At 37.8% G+C, this 20,490-nt stretch overlaps 1 protein-coding gene and 1 long non-coding RNA gene across 4 annotated transcripts in view; one reads left to right on the top strand and one right to left on the bottom strand.

Annotated features, from left to right (window-relative positions):
- Positions 1 to 2,619: 2,619 nt before the first annotated feature.
- On the bottom strand, positions 2,620 to 20,473 carry LOC132012043 (uncharacterized). Of its 2 annotated transcripts, XR_009402509.1 has the most exons (5): positions 20,099 to 20,473; positions 18,157 to 18,283; positions 17,099 to 17,188; positions 9,338 to 9,559; positions 2,620 to 3,042 (listed from the first exon to the last, which is right to left on the bottom strand). It is a non-coding gene; the product is annotated as an uncharacterized LOC132012043 (long non-coding RNA). The 2 variants fall into 2 exon arrangements; XR_009402508.1 differs by lacking the exon at positions 17,099 to 17,188.
- The window catches only part of NLGN1 (neuroligin 1), an 836,831-nt gene continuing 835,254 nt past the window's right edge, over positions 18,914 to 20,490 (top strand). Inside the window, exon 1 of one of the 2 annotated variants that reach the window (XM_059391526.1) lies at positions 18,914 to 19,128. The gene's annotated coding sequence lies outside the window, so the exon portion shown is untranslated. Of the gene's footprint in view, positions 19,593 to 20,490 lie in introns of both variants that reach the window. The other variant, XM_059391524.1, reaches the window with a different exon arrangement.

The raw sequence follows: 20,490 nt of genomic DNA, 5'->3' as shown, positions 1-20,490 counted from the left end.
ATCATCCAGAAAAGTATGATTCTGAGACTGTGGTATGTTTTTTTTCTTCCCACAGAAGAAATTCTGAATTTCTACCTACAGTCTCCAGGAAGCACAAATAGCTAAGCAGCAGCTAAGTAAGGGAGGATGGAAGCAGTATCAGGTGTTGGAATCAAGTAATCAGGACTCCATGTTTTCTGTGCAGAGGGGGAACCTTTGTGAGGTAGGACTCAAATGGGAAGCTCCAATAAAATTCTGTTGAACAGAAATGGACCAAACTGCACTTTTCCTGCCAGAAAACTTAATAAGCTAGCTTCTTACTGCCATAGCACAGTTCAGAGGGTCCCAGAGAGAGTCAAAAGGCACAGAGAAGAGAGCATGCAGAGCAGAAAGGCCATTCCCAGGCAATAAGAATTTGAGACTGGCATTTTTCAGAGCTTTTGGAAGAAGAGCAATCTTCTTAAATCCCAGAATTGTGCAGACAATGTAGTAGCTACAGGTTATAGAAATACCACTGATAAAGCCTCCAAAGAATGTGAATGTAAGGCAGCTCTCTCCAGGGAGTTTAAGAATTTTTTGCTATTAAAATTAATAACCTTGGTTCTGATCTAATGTGGGACATAAAAAGTGTGAGATGCAGAAGAGGTCAGCAGATGGCAGCACTGGATGAGGAGGAAGACAATCCCTAGGGCCTGAGACAACTATTTCCCTTACCCCCATTCCTGGCAAAAGAGTGCACCTGCATAATGTGATCATGTATAGTTTTTGATTTTCATCCATATATCGATAGCTCGCTCTTTCTTTCTTTCTTTCTTTCTTTCTTTCTCTTTTTCTCTCTTTCTTTCTTTCTGTCTTTTTAACATTGTTTATGGCTCTTTCTAAAATCCACATGTTCTGTTAGTCTATATTAATCCTTTTGTTTCCTCACATATTTCCATATAGATGGTTGGTTACCTTAAAAAGCTTATTCCTTGTGAAGCATGCTACACCTTACTCAGGTACAGCCCAGCCTGCGGAGCAGTTTTACAAAGCTGACTAAAGTAGTCTGTTTGGATATCTTTAAAGGGAGAAAGTAATTGCCTTTCTTTGTATGAAATTTTTGCTTTTAAAATTCCATAGTCTTATTGGTATTTGTTAGAAAGTATCATTGTTCTAGAACTTGCAATTATGGTAAGTATTTTTAAGACTCTTGGAAACTGTTCACGCAAGAATTGAAGTTTTCTATGATGGTGGCAAGGGTGGTGATGAAAAGAAAAATTATGAGTCATTTTATTTAATGTGCAACAAACAGAGATAAATAACCAGGAGGTCACTGGGTGACAGCAGGAAAAAAGAGTGGTACCAAATATTACACATCAAATGAAGAAAGATTTTGCACTCTAGAGAAAAAGTAATATATCTAAAGGCAGCAATGGTGAGCTAAGAGATTGCCAAAGTGCCTTTTGTTCTTTGAGGTAACAGAACAAAGGTAAGTATGAATAGGCAGTACCTGACAGGTCTTCAGGGGGACCTATGCCCTGTTAGTATAAGGAAGTTTAAGGAAACAATGAGTGAAAAAAGATGTAGATAAATATATTTACTACAGAACTAGAGTTCTAGAGATGGATTGAAAGGAAAGTCAATTTGAAAAAAAAAAAAAGAGTTGAAAAAAAGAAAACACTGAGTTGTGTATGGATAATAAGACTGACAAAGTAGTTTACTATAGTGTCTTGCATTGGTCCAGTGACCAAAGTTAAAAGTTGTAAGGGACATATTAAAAAATGGTAGTCTTTGAAGCTGCCATTTCAGAAAAGTATGGCTATTAGATTTGGCATACAGATAGTATGTTCCTGATTTCTTCTGCTGTTTTGGTTATGAGTGGTTTGGTTTAGGTTTCACAGGTTTTTTTGTTTTGTTTTGTTTTGTTTTTTTGGTTGTTCGTTTGTTTTTATGGTGAATTCTCCTTATGGCTACACCAGGAAAATATTTGGCTCTTGAGCTCCTTAATCTTCAAGTGTAATCCTTGTTGCTCAATACTATGAACAAGTTATTGAGGGCATTGAAGTTAGATAAAAATGGTCTTGAAATAAAATATTTTATGGGTGGTAGTAGGGTATTATTCAATCCTGAATTCTTACCTCATTATTTCATTTAACCCCTAAACAATCCATCAGTTTGTATATCATGATCCATTTGAGTGATGAGGCTAAAATAAAAGTTTCATCAGGAGAGACCTGCAAACATTCCCAACCACTTCTCAACAGGGGGAAGACATGGGAAGGCAATCACGTATGACTGGAGTTCTACTCTGAGTTGGATTTAAGGAGATTCTGAAGAAAAGTGTGGCCCAGTGTTATATCAGCAGTAGTACAACATCTTCTTCAGAGAGTGATTAAGGAAGGCTTTGATGGTTCAAGAATATACTTTTCTCAAAACGCCCTAGCAAATGTTTGAAATAATGAGGAATATTTTATTTTCATATTCATCACAGAACACATAAATTCAGGTAAGTATGCAGACTGATAATGAGGTAGATGGTCATTGTGCCATTGACATTAAAATTATTGATACTTTTAAAAATAATGACAGTAAAAGCCCAAGGGGTTATACAGCAACTGTGAAGAAGGTGATTGTCTATAAGAACAACATCACTTGGCAAGATATGGCCCTTTACTTGAGAGCTAAACTTAAATTACATTGCCCAGGAAGTAATTCAGCTTTATGCATTATTAAATTATTTTTAAAAAGAGCAAAAGATCTACAATATGACATTAGAGGGGAAGAAATGCCAGTATGGTGTCAGACTTATATCTGGCATCATCTGCAGTGTAGAGGGTTTTTTTTTCCTCCCATCCATCTCCAGCTGCAGTGGGTCTTCCTCAGCTGTGCACTGGGGGTGACAGTTTGCTGCCTTTCCTTCAGTGACTGATGGCGGCGTTTGTTCTTTAGGATCTGTGGTCTAGGTAGGGTTTCCAGCTTTTCCTGCAAGACCTCTTCCTTCCTCCAGGCCTGCACCACTGAGGGAAAGCTTTCTGTAGTCACCAACCCTGCCAGGGATCTTTCTCATTAGCCTCTGTTGGAAGTCTGGAAAGAAAAGACTTGTAAGTGGGTGCAAATTCCCTTTGTGTCTATGGCCCTAGATTCTCTTACAGGTTGCCTTTAGCAATTTATGAATATTTTTAAACATTTTATTCTTTACAGATTGCCTTTAGCAACTTTTGTACATTTTTAAAGATTTTATTTATTTGTCAGAGAGAGAAAGGAGAGAGAGCACAAGTAGGGAGAGCAGCAGGCAGAGGCAAAAGCAGGCTACCTGCGGAGCAGGGAGACCAGTGTGGGACTCAATCCCAGAACCCTGGGATTATGACCTGAGCCAAAGACAGATGCTTAATGACTGAGACACCCAGGCATCCCCATTTATGAACATTTTGTTTGAATTCTTCTCACCTGTTTGTGTTCACCTGGTATCCACCTCTATATCTCCTCACACTCTTGATCACAGGTAAAAGCGTGTTCAAGTCCTGTCTCTGTGTGGAGAAACCTGACTTTCCTTTGAGTTCATGCTGCTTTTTTGCCCTGAGAACTTAGCTGTCTGATGGGTTCAAGACAAGTTATGATTTTGCAGTTTACCAGGCATTTTCTTGTTCTTGGGATAGGAATAACACTCTCCATATCTCCATGTCCTAGGCAGAAGCACAAGGCTCTATCACTTTTCTCAATATTTAATATTTGCTATCTTGCTTTTTCTCTTCTATGTTTTAGGTGAAGTCTTCGATACTGCCTCTGAATTTACCCAGTCTGGCATTTTTTATTTTTCAGTTATTTTTAGTAGTTATAGTTTTCTTCCAGGGCTACTTACTTCTCATATGTTTTTGTTCTTCATTTATACCTGATTGTTTTTGATTCCTACTCTTTAATTTTTATGGCATTATTATTATGTCTATCTCCTTGACAACATTAAATATACTCAGGTTAAAGCAATTTTTAGATTGCTGTGCTATTTTCAATTTACTGTGAGTGTATTTGTTTCTTAGATTATAATTTTTGTTAATCGATTTTCTCAGTAACAGTTCGATTTTCTTTTTTTTTTGGAATACTAATTTGCAGCCTTTTGGGAGTAGTTGATTTCTCTGTGTGTGTATGTGTGTCTATGTCTATCTGTCTGTCTGAGACCATTGCCTCTCTCAAATGATTTTATTGGTCTCTTTATCCCTGGGTCCTAAGTCCAGAACAAGATCTTATTTTTCTAAAATGGAGCTCTTCCTGTACATATAGCAATGTTGCAGATCTCATTTCCAAGCCAAGGAATGGCTTGACCCACATCCAGGTGGCACAGCTGCCTCTCACCCTAATGACAGAAGCAAACGTAGGTAGGGGTCACCTTTTTTTTATCAGTCCTAATCTCTAATGTCACAACACAACATGGCTTTGGTCCTTGGCTGTATGTGTAATGCTTTTAGTCCCTCTTGTTTGCAGTTGACTTCCTCATGGCTTCCTGAGTTCTTTCAGACCAAAAAGCCAGCAGCCTTGGCCTTAACCCTTCCTACCACAGTGTGTTTCTCTTCTATTTTGAACTTGTGGAGATATTTATCATGTCTTTGAGTATTATTACTATATTAGTGTTCTCCAGGGAAACAGAAACAATAGTTGTTTCTCTCTCTGTGTATATGTATATCTATGGATTTATTATAAGGAATTGGCTCATGGGATTATGGATGTTGAGGACTCCTAAGGTTTGCTGAAGACCCCAGAGACCCAGTGGTATGGTTTCAATCTGACTTTGAAGGCCTAAAAGTAGAAAGGCTGATAGTGTAAGTTCCAGTCCAAATCAGAATCTGCAGGAAGGAGAAGTCTAGTGTCCCATCTCAGGGACAGTCAGGTAAAGAAGGGTTATTCTCTCTTATGCTGACTTTTTATTGTATTCAAGCTTTGACTGAATTTGATGAAGCCCATTCATACTTAGAAGGGCAATCTGCTTTATGATTCAAATGCCAATTTCTTAACATTTAAAAAATATATGTTTAATATACTAGAAAATATATTTTGTTATTGATATAAATTTGATGCAGGGGGAAGCCCTTAAACATTGAACCCATAGTGCCATTTTGACCAGAAATCAAGATAAGATCAATTTTATTTCAATTTAGTAACACAACTTGGATAATTGTACATAGCAAATAGTGTATGGTTAACAACATAAATAAATACTTGGGCCAGTAATACAAGTCGGATAATGGTACATAGTAAATAATGCAGGAGATTTTACCACAAAGGTAATGAATATATATTTACAGATAGAGATAAATAAAGATCCCAACTCCAGCAATTACTAATTCTGTGGTAGTTTATGACTTTTCAAATCTTTTTCAAGTTCTTTAAACTCAGTACCTCAGTCTCTTCAGAGATGTAGTGGTGGTAGTTAATAGTACTTATTTCATAGGATTAATGTGAAGACCATACCAGAATCCTTGTATTTTTTTTGCCTTGTACTTTAATTTATTTATCTCAGCCATCTTGATAGCAAACATTGTGCACTAGGTTCTTTACATGCTAGCCTTACAAACCCTAATTTCATAAAATAGTCAAGTCTATTCAGACACACACACACACACACACACACACACGGAATTATAATATGCTTATTTATAATATTATGTTTAGTTTTAATGACCATTAAATAAGAATATTTATGCTATTTAAAATATTAATTTTTTGGTCCTTGGTCCTTTCTAACCTTCAGTACTGCTCTATAATATACACTTACACAAACAATTTATACATGTTTTTGAATCTTGCATCACAGAACAAATAAAAACCATCAGGCAGAAGCTCTTTGAACTTCCCAGGAAATCTATGAGTTTACCTGTATCTGCAGGTATCTCTTAGTTAGAAAGGTGGTATTCTTTCTTTTAGTTTTACTTGCAGGCCCTCTGCCTTCCTTCAGAACCATGTTAATCTCTGTTATCATAAACCGGACTATCTCTACTAGCTTCTTTCCATTGACTTTTCAAAATAGTATCTCCAATGATAAAAGCAAAAAACAAAAGCCCCTCCTCTGACCCAATTTCCCTCTTCAGGTACAAATCTATCTCTATCCTCCTCTTTAGAGTCAAACTTCTTGAATGAATTTTCCATATTTATTTCATTTTCTCTCCTCTTTCTATTAAACACATTTCCGTCTGGTTTTTGCTAGGATTATTCCACAGTAACCATTTCCACTGAAGAAATCAATGTCCTGACGGGACCCTGTCCAGTCCTCATTTTGATCCCTCTCCTCAATCTGATGCTTCTCATCTCTCTGCCCCTCAACCACTCACTACCCAGTCTCCAGAATCCTCTCTCACCTGCACTCTAAAATGCAGCAGTTGTTCTCCTATTCTAGGGCCCTTTCTCTTTCCTTTTTACAAACTGTCTCTAGTGATCTCTCCCAGTCACTGGTACAGCTCGATCACCATGCATGTGCTGACAATTCCAAAATATATATCCACACTGTCTCTTGGACTTCAGATCCATAATCAATCCCTAGCTGTTCCCTGGCCCCCCGCCCCACTTGGATTTCACAGGCACTTAGAATTTGACATGTCCAAATAGGATGAATTATTTTCCTCCACTGATACGGGGTTTTCTTCAGAATTACCTATTTTAGTTAATGGTACAATGAGCTGCTCATTTCCTCAAGCAAGAAATCTGGAAGTAATATTGAATTCTCCCTCTTCTTCACCTTTTTCTCCATGCCTTATCAATTCTATCTCCTGAATAGTTTTCACAATTTTCCTCTGACATCCATTTCCACTTGCCACTACCCTAGTATATACTACCATCATCTTGGTTCTAATACATTTAATTTTCTATATTTATTATATTACTTATTATTCATTTTCATGCATTTATGTGTTCAAAAATGTTTATGAAGTATTTATATGTGCAAGACAACCCATGCACCAAATTTTTTAGAAAGAAAAAAAATTTGCAAATAACTTTTCCAATAGGGTAGATGAGAAACTCATAAAACTCACTATGAATCAGTTAGTGATGCCTGCAATGACGGTATTACAGATACAGTGACAGAGAAGTTCAGAAGAAAAGAGTTACTTTCATCATGGGGGAAAAGGGAGGAGGATTCATGGAAGAGGGGATATTTGAGCTGAACTTCACACATTTTGTCTTGAGAGTACTGGGTGGGAAATGATCAAGGGAAGGAAGTGCATGGTAAGGGAATGCTCCAGGAGGAGAAAACAGAAGGAAGTCAGACCTGTAAGGTGCAAAGTATGCAAATCACCAAGTCTGGCTACCAGGCAGGGTGTTTGAAGGTGTTGAATAGAAGATGAGCTGAGAAATAGAGGCTTAACTTAATTCATGGGCGGGCGTGCATTGTTTCCACATTCCCTCCTCCTCTGTACACTGCATTTTACTAGAAATGTATAGAGATGGAGAGGGCCATATTTGTAATTCTTAGCAAACTGAAGGAGGGAAGAGATCCCCCTGGCTTCTGCAAAGATGAGGTGTGACCTAGAGTAATGAAATGACCCTTCGGTGCACATTAGTCATCAAGCCTAACAACTTCAGAGTTACATTTTACCTGGTTCCTCCCCGCACACGCAATCTTTATAAGAGAAAATTTCTATCAGGGAATCCTAGGCTTTACATTAACTCCCCGAATCTGTAGGGGCAAATATCTAACACCCTCTAGTGATCCAAATGTTGTCGTTAGCTCGAAGTGGCTGTTACATAAATAAACAGAAGTCCTAGCATATATGTATATGGTAAGGTAAAACCTAAAAGATTCCTTTTCATAATTACATCACAAATATCACGTTCTTCTAATGCATTTTCCATTGTGAGAGCATTAGAATAAATATGAACCTGCTACTTCAGGCTTGCAATCTGCTTCATGAATTTAAAAATTGCAATTATTATTTTAGGTATCGAATATAGTACTTTTATTTCTCTGAAACAGAGAAAATGAGAAAGAAATGTGAAAGGGCAATTATCTTCAACTTGAATCCTAAGATACTTATTAAATCATCTCTTTTTCCCTTTACATTAAATATTTATATTGATTTCCTAATACTGTAAGGGACACTTAACACCTCTATTTATATATAAATGACTGGAAGAACACTTTTAAACTTTCGGCTGAAGTAGATTATTAAGAAATAGGCACTAGATATTGTATGAAGAAGTATTTAGTTACTTTAATGTAGTCCATAAATTACAATTGAACAGATTTAAAACAAACCACAATTATAAACAGGAAAATCCACTCTGAACTAATGTTTGCCACTTTACATTTAAACCCATCACTTAAAGAAAGGTATTTTCCTATAAAATCTCTTGTTTTGGTTTTCTAAGCCTTTTTAAGATCTTTTTTTTTTTTCTTAAAAGATTTGTCTTTAAAACTCTACTTATTTTCTGTATCTCATTCTCTCGACTTTTCTAGACCAAAATCTTACATCTAATTTTTTTCTTAATGAATTTAATATATCCCACTTCATATTTCTCTTCAAACATGTTCAATTCCTTATTAAATTAGGGAAGGAAGGAGGGAGAGAGGGGGAGAAGGAAGGAAAGAAAGAAAAGAGAAGAAAAGAAAAGAAAAAGGAAGGAAAGATTTCTTGACTTCACTACTTTTAAGATTTAAGCCTAATCTTTCTTTTTTTAGATGATCTAAAATTTACATGCTTTATGTCTCTTCATTTACATCAGCTCATTCATTTGTTCAACTATTCAATTCAAAACAAATATGCACTGCATTTTAATCGCTTTTAAGAGCCAACTCAAATACCTTCATTTAAGCACAGCCTTTTCTGAACTCTATTCCCCTTCTCTCAGATGTGCTTCATCCTTTCCCTCTCGAATTTCCTTTGTTCTTTGCATTCAGAGCATTGTTTTGTTTCAGACTGTGGTTATTGGTATGTGTGTTTTCTCTAACCTTCTAATCAAAAGCTCTTTGAGGTTAGTGACTCTGCCCTGTGTGTCTTCTGGTCTCCTGAATGTCTAATGAATTACTTAGACAATTCCCTACAATGAACATTCATTAAGCACCTAATATATGCAATGCATTAGTGTCTAGAATTTATATTTAATCAGGCAGGTTTAGGGGAGGAACTCAAAGTAGCATAAAAAACTGAACAAAAGACTCAGAGATTGGGAAGCATGAAATGTGGTTTTGGAATATCTAATCCACTTTTGCTAGATAGAAGGAACTGGAAAGGACCTAACAGGAGAAAAACTGAAAGCGGCATGTGGCAAACTATCATTATCGCTATAAAGTATGTTTGCCCAGAAAGGTTTTTCACTTGTCTTCTTCTGGCAACCATCCTAGGTTCTTCCTACATCAGCCTCTACTGTATTTGTAAATCTTGGTGGATTCTCTTACCTGGTACAGAAGTAAATCATGTGTTCTGGGCTTGATTAAGCCAATTAGCACTATTGTCAGTGACAGAAAGGAATAAATCATCCAAGCAAAACCATTTGAAGCCCTTCAAAAAATTTCTTCTGGAGTTAACAGAGTAATTTTCCCTGAAGATGCCAGGTTGAAAGGGCGTATCTGGTGTTGTATCTTGTCCCAAGAGTGAAGACGGGCTGCCTGAAAATAAAACTGAGGCAAACCAAAGAAGGAAGAAAAAGTAAGAGAAAAACTTAATGACCTCAGTTAAGCCTCTAAATACACTCATAAACTTCTCAGTTACATAAACCACTTAACCAATAAACTGTGTTTTTGCTTTTCAGGAATTTGCTTGTTTTAGTTAATTGGGCTTGAGCTGAGTTTCTGTCAGTGTCATTGTAAAGAGAGTGGATTATGTTGAAAGGTAGTCAGTGCTTTTACCATAGAGATGAAAGAACACTGAAGGTCTTGATAAATGTACTGGGTGTTGAAGTTACACCCTCTCTCTATTTATCCATTCTCTGATTAGTCTTCTTAACTCCCGAGGTCTTCCTTTCCCTTTTCTCTACACAAACTGCTCCCTGCAAAAATGTTACTAGATTCAATGGTCCTTTCTCGGTCTGCTTTTTTCTTGATTTCATTACAGTGTGTGATGATACTGAGAATTTATTCTCTCAATAGAGTCTAAGGCCCAAAAAAGGGGGGAGGGATTTTGTGTCAGACTATAATTTGAATCTGGCTTTACTGTGTTTTAGTTGTATGATCTTGAACAATTGACTTAAACATGGGCTTCGGTTTCCTTATCTATAAAATGAGGTTAGTAAACCCACCTCATAATTTAGTTGTGAGGATTAAGAAAGATAACAAATGGAGACTGGCAGAAATAAATTGTTCAGTGTGGGGTAGCTATATGGTATGGAAAATAAAGCGTGTAATTTCTCACTCTGTCTCAACAAGTAAACGCTGATAAAAGTATTCTGGGTAGATGCTTTCATATCTTATTTTTACATTCATGTGCAGCATTTTTTATTTTCTTCTTTTATTAGGAAATAATATCCCAAATAATTACTTTCTTCCTTTTAACTATTTCAGATGTATCCTTACTTTTCCATTCCAATTGTTACCATGTAAGGTTTGACCTGATGACCCAGAAAGATTTCCTAACCTGTATCATTTCCTCTTCTAGTCTATGATTTTCTAGAATTTCTTATCAGTAAAATCATAAAGAAAGCAGTCTTTTGTGTTGGACTTCTTTCACTTAGTAGAGAGACAGCAAGTGAGAGTTCGAGTGTGCAAGTGTGCTCTAGGGAGAAGGGCAGTGGGAGAGGAAGAGAGAGAATCTCAAGTAGACTCCCCATGGAGCATAGAGACAGACCCCGGCTTTGATACCAGGACTCTGAGATTATGGCCTGAGCCAAAATCAAGAGTTGGCCATTCTACCAACTGAGCCATCCAGGTACCCCGATAGTGTGTTTTTTAATACTGTAGTCTTTTTTATTGCTGTTTAGTATCTCAAAATATGGGTGCAATACACTTTGTTCATTCAACAGTTAATGAACATTTAGTGTGTTTCCAGTTTGAGGCCATTATGAAATAATGTTGCTTTGAACATTTGCATTCAAATCTTTGTGTAGACCTATGCCTTCATTTCTTGTGGTAAATGCTTAGGAGTAGCATTGCTGGTTCCTATGGTAAGTATATGTTTATCATTTAAGAATCTGAACTCTTTTCTAAAGTGGGTGCACCATTTTGCATACCACTGGCAATAAATAAAATTCCAACTACTATTCATTACTCAAATATTTTTTGTTCTCCTTTTGAGATTGCTTTATACTGTTTATTTTCTTTAAATTTTCTCTGTTCTTTTCATTGGATGATGTGTATTGTTCTATCTTCAAGTTCCTTGACTCTTTCTTTAATCATTTCCATCATTTCACTGTTAAGCTCAACCAGTGAATTTTTTTAAAAAGATTTTATTTATTTATTTGACAGGGAGAGAGCTCACAAGTAGGGGGGCAGCAGAGGGAGAGAGAGAAGCAGGCCCTTCACTGAACAGGGAGTCCTATGTGGGGCTTGATCCTAGGTCCCTGGAATCATAACCTGAGGTGAAAGCAGATACTTAACTGAGGCAACTAGGTGTCCTGATTTTTTTTCATACATAGTATTTTTCAGTTCTAGAATGTCCTTTTCATTCTTTTTATCATATATATATTCCTCTGCTTAAATTTCTTATTTTTAAAATTTGCTGCAAGTATATATTCTTTTACTTCAAAAAGGACAGTTTTAATGGCTGTTTTAAATCTTGGTTGGCTCATTCTAACATTTAAATAATCTAGGGTTGGGGTGCCTGGGTGGCTCAGTGGGTTAAGCCTCTACCTTCCGCTCAAGTCATGATCTCAGGGTCCTGGGATTGAGCTCCACGTCAGGCTCTCTGCTCAGCGGGGAGCCTGCTTCCTCCCTCTCTGTCTGTGCCTTTCTCTCTGCCTACTTGTGATCTCTATCTGTCATATAAATAAATAAAATCTTTAAATAAATAAATAAAGAACCTAGGGTTAGGTTTCAGCTGGTTTTCTTTTTTTCTTAAGAGCATATTCTATTTTCCTGAATTTTTGTATGTCAGATAATTTTGGGTTACATCTTGAATGTCATGAATATTAAGTTATGGGAACTCTGAGTTCTATTGTTTTTCTTCCAAAGAGTATTAATTATTTTATTTTAGCAGTAACTATCTAATTTGGTCAATGACTCCAATACTAATTGAAATAAGTCCTTTGAGCTACTATCAATCTGTTGCACACAGATGTGGTTCAAGGGTCAACCAAAGATGTGAGCAGACAGAATCTGAGCATCTTCTGTATGTCTATTTTATCTTCCCTGAGATTTTCCCTCTTTCTCAGTTTCCTCTGGATTCAGTCTTCAGATTCCCCAAAGCAAGGAATCACTGGTTTTCCACCACACTGACTCCTCCTGACCCCAGGCTAGTATCTGCAAAAATGAGAATTCTCTTTGTACAATTTCTCTTGTGTGTGTGGATTACCTAAAAGAATATGCATACTTCTGTTTGCTTTAAAATGCCTTTTTGTAGTTTTGTGTGTGTTTGTGTGTCTCTCTCTGTGTGTGTGTGTGTGTGTGCGTTATGTCCAGAGTTCAAAAAAATCTTTGACTTTTATAGTTGTTGTCTTCAGGAAGGCTAGTCTAATTAGATTTTATTCGGCCATTTCCAGAAACCAATCCTTCATATTAAAAAAAAAAATACCAGTGTTTATTTAGAAGATGAATTTATTCAAGCTCTTAGTTCTTTATCCTTTCCTCCACATATTTAGTCAAATTGATCTTAAGTAGAAATTCAATCCTCAATTGAGTTTTTCTTGCTGTAGCTTGGATTGTTTCTCTCTTTCTCTCTCCTTTTCTCTCCCTTTCTTATTCTTTCCCTCTCCCCTGTATGTTTATTGACGTTTTACACAGTTCTTGACATCAAACATACTCCTTTTTAAATTAACATTACAGAATACCTAAATTTTAGATAGTTATCAGTAATCTCCAGCTCAAATAGTTTATTTCCTGAACTCATATTAAATACAAACTTGAATATTTGAAAGTCATATTCTCATACCTGTTCATTCCTTTTAAGTTCAAGAGTATAGTGTGCAATGGTGGTAAGTTAATTGGATTTGGAATCCTCTGGTTCCATAGTTTCAAGTTCAAACTGTTTTACCTTGAATTTAGTAATTTTACACTGAGTTTTAGATTTTCCATCTTGAAGTAAGTATATGAAAAAAATCCATATTTCATATAGTTGGTATAACTGGCAGTATCACTTACCTAGTTGCTCCAGATTAAAAAAAAAAATTAAACTTTCTGTAACATTCCATAGCCAATCAGTTTCTAAGTTTTTCTTGTATGAATGCACAACTCTTAATTTCTTTTTGTTGTTTTTTGTTGTTGCTACATAGTTGAGATACCCCCATCTCTTTTGCATACTATTGCAATAATTTTGTAACTGACTTCCCTGACTTTGGTTTTACCTCTGCTTCTCAAAGCACGACCCATGCTGCTATAGACAGACTTTTTAAAATGGCAGATGTCATTACACAACACTGATGGCCCTTCCTAAGGGTCAGATCAAAACTTCATCGCCTGAAACACAAACCCCCTCATTATCTGACCCTGCTTACACACAAGCTCATTTCTTGCTACTCCTCTATAGACCTCCCATGCTCTAGCTAAACAGAGATGCTTGCCTTTAATAATATATTTTGCACTCAAGTGAGCTCATGCCTTTATACTTGTTCCTCTGCTGGGAATGTCCTTCTCTGGAAAGCCTTTTGGTATTGTACAGAAAGTCACGATATTGTTTAGGTATGACCCTATCTCACAGATACTGCACAGATGGAGAAGGACCATGTCTATAATTCTTTTAATCCCTTCAATAATAAGGTAATAGGTAGAGAGAAACACTCAAAGGATGGGTGAGTAAGAATTCATTTACTCAATAATAACAAAGCAAGCTTGACTTAAGAACTAAATACATGGTATATTATAAATGTCTATTTTAGGTTTTCATAACTGCTCCTATAAATTTCAAATGTTTAAATAGTTACCAAAAAAGAATTTTAGAACCTCTGAAAAAGAACATTACCTAGATACTGCGTTTAAAATGGTTAAAATCTGGTAAATGAGCAAATGCATAATTTGAGTCATACATAATAAAGTGTCATTGGCTCTTAAATGAACAGCCTATTTTTGGAAGTATGGTAGAGTATCACTGCTTTATGAACACATTTGGGGCTAATATATGCCCATTCTAAACATTATCTCAAAAAAGTGGGGCCTGTGTCCTGTAATTAAAGCTTTAATGTATTTTAAGTAAGACATATATTTTTAAGAAATGTCTTTCAAGAACATCTGAGCAAATTCTTAAATCTTTATGTTCAAATGTTGGCTGCAGTTAGAGATAGTAATCATACCTCCAAAATTGCTATCAGTGAATCAAACTGACCACATTCATTCATTTATTCATTTGTTTAACTATGTATAGAGCACTATAATGCATCAGGCACAGAACAGTACACAAAAGAGACTAAGTCTATGATTTCAGGACATTTACATGATGTGAAGAAGTAAAAAACAAATAAGTATAATTAGGTTATAATAAGTACACTAAAGCAAATATAAGAAGTTAAGGAGACAGAGTAAATGAGGAGGAGAATGGTATTTTTGATAATAGCAAAGTCATCTTTCAAAAGTGACATCTGAACAGAGATCTATAGGAAAGAAGAAGTCATATAGCCATCAGGAGGAAGAGAGTCCAGGACAGAGAAAGTGCAAAGGTCCTGGAGTGAGAGATTGGTACCCTGTAAACAAGATAGGACAAACAAAAGATTTAGGAATAATGGTGACACAGATAGACTGTGCAATTGCATTATGGAAGGCACACATTACTTATATTTAGAGTAAGGGAAAATAATTTCTGGTTGAGAGACCCTTTGAGGTAGTATTTTTGAAAGTTTTCAGTAGGTAGTGTGGGTGATTTGGATAGCCCAAGAGAATAAATGTTGAAAATCTGAGCTTGGAGACCAGGGAGTTATATCTTATAGGGGAAAAATAGAGATTAGGTAGAGAAGCGATGGGAGAGAAAGCTGAATAAAGATGAGTGGAACTGAGAATATGTTAACTTTGGATTTTGAGATAAGAAGTTTGTATTTCACATGATAGAATTACATATTCATTAAGGATTTTAAAAAAGTGGTTTGATTTGGTAAAGGCTAGATTAAAAAAAGATGAATTTGACCATGCTGTACAAACTACATCAGAAGGAGAGTTGCTTTGTGGACAGACCAGAGTTGGAGACCAGATGGATTGTGGCCATATAGATACTATATACAACCAGGCTATGCCGGTACTCCTGGAAGTTAGGATCTGTTTTTTTCTGTATTAGTAACATCTATATCTTTTGTCTAGATTATAACAAAAAACTTCCAGGAAAGTGTGCAAGTGGTATATTTGGCAAATGCTATAAATTGATAGATTATTCAGCTCTACTTTTTATTTCTTTTGGAGCTGAAATATGAACTTCCACTGCCCCTATAAAATCTTTCACGGTATATTATTTATTTTTAACCCATTTTAAGTAAAATAAATATGGTTTAGGAGGAAAGCTGCAGTAAAATTTCATCCAAGCATGATATTTTATTAATACTTTCCCTTCTGAAATCTTTTGGGAAAGAAAAAGAAAAAGGTGCTCATCTCCTGCTATGAGTATTTGGGATTTTCCAAAGAATGAGTAATACTTTTTTTTTTTTTTTAAACTTTAGGAGAACATGCCATTTAATTTTCTTTATATATATAATTACTGGGGAAAAGATCTTCCCACTTAATGAATTTCTGGACTGAAAGCAAACTTAGTTTATATACTATTGCATTGAGGTATCTGAAAATACACTATAATAATTGCCTTCAAGCCTAACTTCCTTTTCCAATATTTTCATTTTTATTTCTGGAAAAGGAAATTTTACCATCATAACAATTAGGTCATAAAAATATACTTATAAAGCTGATTTCACTATTCCTCTAGTGATATTTTACCCCACTCCTACTCAATACATTGGCTTTTTGAGCCAATATTTTCAGAAAATGCTAATATGTTATGTGCTATATTAAGATCTCCTTCCCAGTCTACAAATGAGAAGATTCATTTGGGCTAATTCCACAAAGTTTTTACTTGTATTTGACCTTACAGAAAGTTCCAATATTTATTCCAAACAGTATCTGGCCAGTTTAAGGCAGCAACCTCCAGCACAGTTAATGTCACAATCTAGAAGATCACATGATTGGCAATGTGAATTGAATTCAATTTCTTACAGTTCTATTGATGCCTTCATCCCCTATTCATGTGTTTAATGTTTTCTTTTCTAGCTTGTTATTGGCATTTTTGTGATCCTCTATACTGAAATTAGTTAACAGAACACAGATACAAGAAAAAGAGAAGGCAGGGAGGGTCTAGCAATTACTCTGTAATCACTAATGACTTCCATGCTATGAACTAAATTTCATGATCAGTTTTTAATGCTAAGCCCAAATATCACTACATGTACTGATGTTTGAATCAGAAGAGGAAAAACATCACATAGATACCAAAAATAGAATGAACACTGAAAAGTAACTTACTCATGTGCCAAGCGCTTTACATGCATTATTTTGGATAATCTTTACAACATTCCTACAGAGTAGGTACTGTTATTATCTCCAGTTTGCAGAAGCAGAATTTGAGGTTTAGGGAGATTAAGTAATATGAGCCAGGCAATAACAAAGTCAGGGAAGATCCAGGATTCATTTAAACTCAGGCAGTTTGTTTCCAGAGTCCCGTGTCTTAACTGGATTCCAACAAAAAACAAAACAAAACATAAAAAACAAAACTTCTTGCTTTCATTGTTTTGGACATCAGATGGTGTAGGATGGGTTTATTTCCCTCAGAGGGTTAGTTTGGGAAAGTGGGGAAAAATGGGCAAAAGGAGTGTGGCTCATTTGCCGTATTTACAGATTGTGATAAATGCTATTTGTAAGGCAATTCTATTTTTTAAAAATTCTTAGCTCTTTTGTAAGACTAACTCATAAAAATGAGATAATAGTGCTCAGCTGATAAGGTGTAGATGTGAAAAGAACAATGAAAAAATACAATAGAACCTATTTAAAATTAATCTCATACTATAAGTATCAAATATTAGAAATGAAAAAATATTCAGTCATAATTACCTTTAGGGTTCTGATAGCAACCTCAAGTGACGCAATTAGAAAGTGATTCCCACAGCCTTGGGATATAAGAAAGTATACAAAACTTTGTATCTGTAAATTACAATAAACAGTTTTATCACATTATCTTCAATTCTTTTAAAAATGTTTGATTTTGCAGTTTTTATAATGATGCCCTGTACCAGGCTAACCCAACTGTACAGTCTCATGAAAGTTGGAAAGATTTAATTAGGCACTTTTATTGATACTGAAATAGATCCTCAGTTCTCATTTTTCTTAGAAAATTCTGGTGAATTTTAGAAATTTCAGAGAACTTCTACAGGAATTAGGATTTAGCCAAACTTGCGCAAGGTAGATCTTTCACCAAGAACCAGACGTGTGTTTTAGTTGAATGAAATTTCACTTTCCTAGGAGCAATACTGAAATCTACTATTTGTCAACACATCACCTAAAGGTCACTTTAAAATAAGAAAAAAACAAAGTGACAAGATGGACTGAATTCTAGAACTGTCAGAAAAATGTGGTACTAAATTCCTTCTAAGAAAAAATGATGTGTCATAGGGAAGATTACTTTATAAAAAATTTTGATCACATATGCTGGAATCTTAGGTTTCTTATTAAGTGTTATTAATTAATTAATGAGCGACACTTCTGGGCAACCGCATTCTAAGTGTTGATTATTTTAAAGTTCCTTTCTTCTACCTAAATTTTACAGATTAAAACATACATGAGATTAAGAAATGTAAGGCAAGATATATAGTAAGAAAAAAAAAAAAAACAACCCACCACTTTTCTAGACTAAGCGTCACTGATTTCTTCTAGCGATTTCCCACTGGTGGATTTTCTGGGTTTTATTGTTGTTGTTGTTTGTATTATTACACAATAGCATCGATTAATTTACTGTTTCTGTTGTCAGGGCCCTGTTCCCCAACTCACTAGCCTTTACTAATTCACATGGAGTAGCTGGTGGGAGGTGGTTGGTGTAAACAAGGTGGTATACTGAGTCACACCCGTCACAAAAGCCAACACTGATGAGCTATGATGAATTTTTAAAAAATCACCTATCCAGTGGCAGAAGATGCGGGAACAGCCAGGAGCACGAGGCCAACGGCAGTGGCATTTCATCTACATTATCCCACAATCGGGGCTACAACCCACGCGGCGGCCGGGAGCCTCCTCTGCCTCTGCCTGGTGGAAACAGAAAATAAGGGGGAGTTTGGTAGCAACAGCTCTACCAAGGAACAAAAACTAAAGAGGCACGCTACGGGCTCGCCCCTAACTCCGCGCTCTCAGTTACCAAGGCGAAGAGCCGGGAAGACGAGCATAATGACGCTAGCAGCGGAGACACCCGTCGCGCTGCGGCCTCGCGGCTCGGCGGCCGGGCGGTTCACTCACACGCTCCTCTGAGTGGTTTGGTGAACGTCCCACGTGACGCCCCGAGCCCTTAACCCCTCCTGCCGCCTTCGGCGCCAGCGGGCGGAGAAGGCTCGGTGGCTGGGGGAGGAGGAAAGGAGGAGGGCGGAACTCGTAAAGGGAGGGACCGCCACCGGCTTCACGTTTGCCACCTCCGGACCCGCACCCCTGAAAGCCCACCCCACTGCGATCGCGGCTTGGGCGCGGGGGGGGGGGAGGGAGGGGGCGCGCAGGGGAGGGGATGCTGAGCAATAAACCGGGAGAGGAAGGGGTGGCGGGGGAGGGAGTCCTGGCTCTGAGGGGGCAGGACGGGGTCTGAAAGATGGGTCTAGCTTAATTCAGACTCCTGCACCCGGCAACGCCGAGAAGCGGGGGGGGGGGGGAGGAGGGGGGGTAGTGCTGTGTGTGTGCGCGTGTGTGTGCGTGTGTGTGCGCGTGTCTACAGGTAGCAGCGGCGGCGGCGGCGGCGGCGGCGGGGACCGGAGCAGGGGACGATCTGCAGCCACCTCCCCGCCTGTGATTTTTGGAGGCGATTGCTCACTTGGCTGGCGGATCTGTACCCTCAGGAGATCTTCTCATCCTCTCCATTTCCACGCGTCTTAGGCGTCTTCCAGTTGCAAGTGTGTGTTTGGGGTATTTTATTAATTTTTTTTTTCTTCTCCCTCTAAATCTTCTCGGGAATTCTGCGTATTGAAGCAGGTGGCTCCTGATCACAGAAATCTTTGGATGTATTTGGCTTGCCAAGTTTTTCTCTTCCCCGTCCCCTCCCTCTTCAGAGGCATCTGTGGTGCTTTTCTTTTTGGATTTATATGCAGAAAACGTCTATATGTTTATATACCGACCGCATAATATGTAAATACATACATGCGTGTCCAAGCGCTTGGTTTTCATCTCTCTTCCCGACAAAGCGGAATGTTTCGGAGCCGATGGATAACGAGAACAGTATTAACATTCTTTTGAGCCTGTTTTTTAACCAGGGGAGGGAGCGTGAAGGATTGTTTAACATTCGGCCATCGTTTGGCTGCACACTAAGCATCACGAAGTATTTATGGTTGCAGATCAGGTGCAAACGGGGCTTAGAAAGGTAAGGGAGCTTCCTGCGTCCGCCGATCTCCGGCGTTGGTCTGAATCCCGGGGATTGCCGAGAACTTCCTACTCCCGGCCTCTCCCTCCTCCTCCCCACCCCCTCCCCTGCCCTGCTCCCTCTCTTCTGTACGCGTAACCCCTTTCCAGTTCTGAGGGGTTGGGGGGCTGCGGGGTGGGTTGGGGTGGGGTGAAGGCTTAATCGTCTGGTAGAGTTTAAATGCTTCCGTCTCTTTTCCCCAGCCGAGTAACCGAGTTTCCCAGACCCCCTTTAGCTGTTTTAGGAAACCCATTTTGTCTTTTCGAAAAATACTGCTACCTAGATAGCTGTTTTAAGCATCTCGTGGTGCCCACCCTTCAGTTCTATCCTCTGACGAAAATAAAAGCAATTAAAAAATGATGAACTCTCATAAATTGGGTGGTATCTTTAGCACTGGGGTTCGTGGACCCTCCCAAACGCTTGTTTTCATTAAAAAACAATAACAGAAACAGAAAACAAAGCAATACCTCAGGAGGAGTCCGCGGTGGAGGAAATTCAGCTTCCGTTTTTGCACTAAGCCCATTCATTTTACTTGGAGGGTCCTTTACCGGAGTTGAACGCGATGGCGCGGAGTCTAGCGCAGGGAAAACTACACGACACTGAATTCCTTTTCAGATCCACCCTTGACACCATGACTCGTCCCTGTTTAACTCTCTGTTCAGGGGACGCGTTTTCAGACTCGACCTTTGGGGAGGGGTGGAAACTTGCCCTTATTTTTCCCTTCAGCCTCTTTCCCCCCGCGCGCCCCATCTCTCTCCCTGGCAGTTTGTAAATTGGCCGTTTTGCCCACCCCTGCTGGTGGGTGTTTTCTGCTCTTCCCCACTCCTGCCCCCTCTGTCCTCTCTTCATTGGCGCTTTC

The sequence above is a fragment of the Mustela nigripes genome, chromosome 2 (assembly GCF_022355385.1).
Source record: "Mustela nigripes isolate SB6536 chromosome 2, MUSNIG.SB6536, whole genome shotgun sequence".
Classification (NCBI taxonomy): Eukaryota; Metazoa; Chordata; class Mammalia; order Carnivora; family Mustelidae; genus Mustela; species Mustela nigripes.
This window is presented reverse-complemented; position numbering and strand designations above follow the sequence as displayed.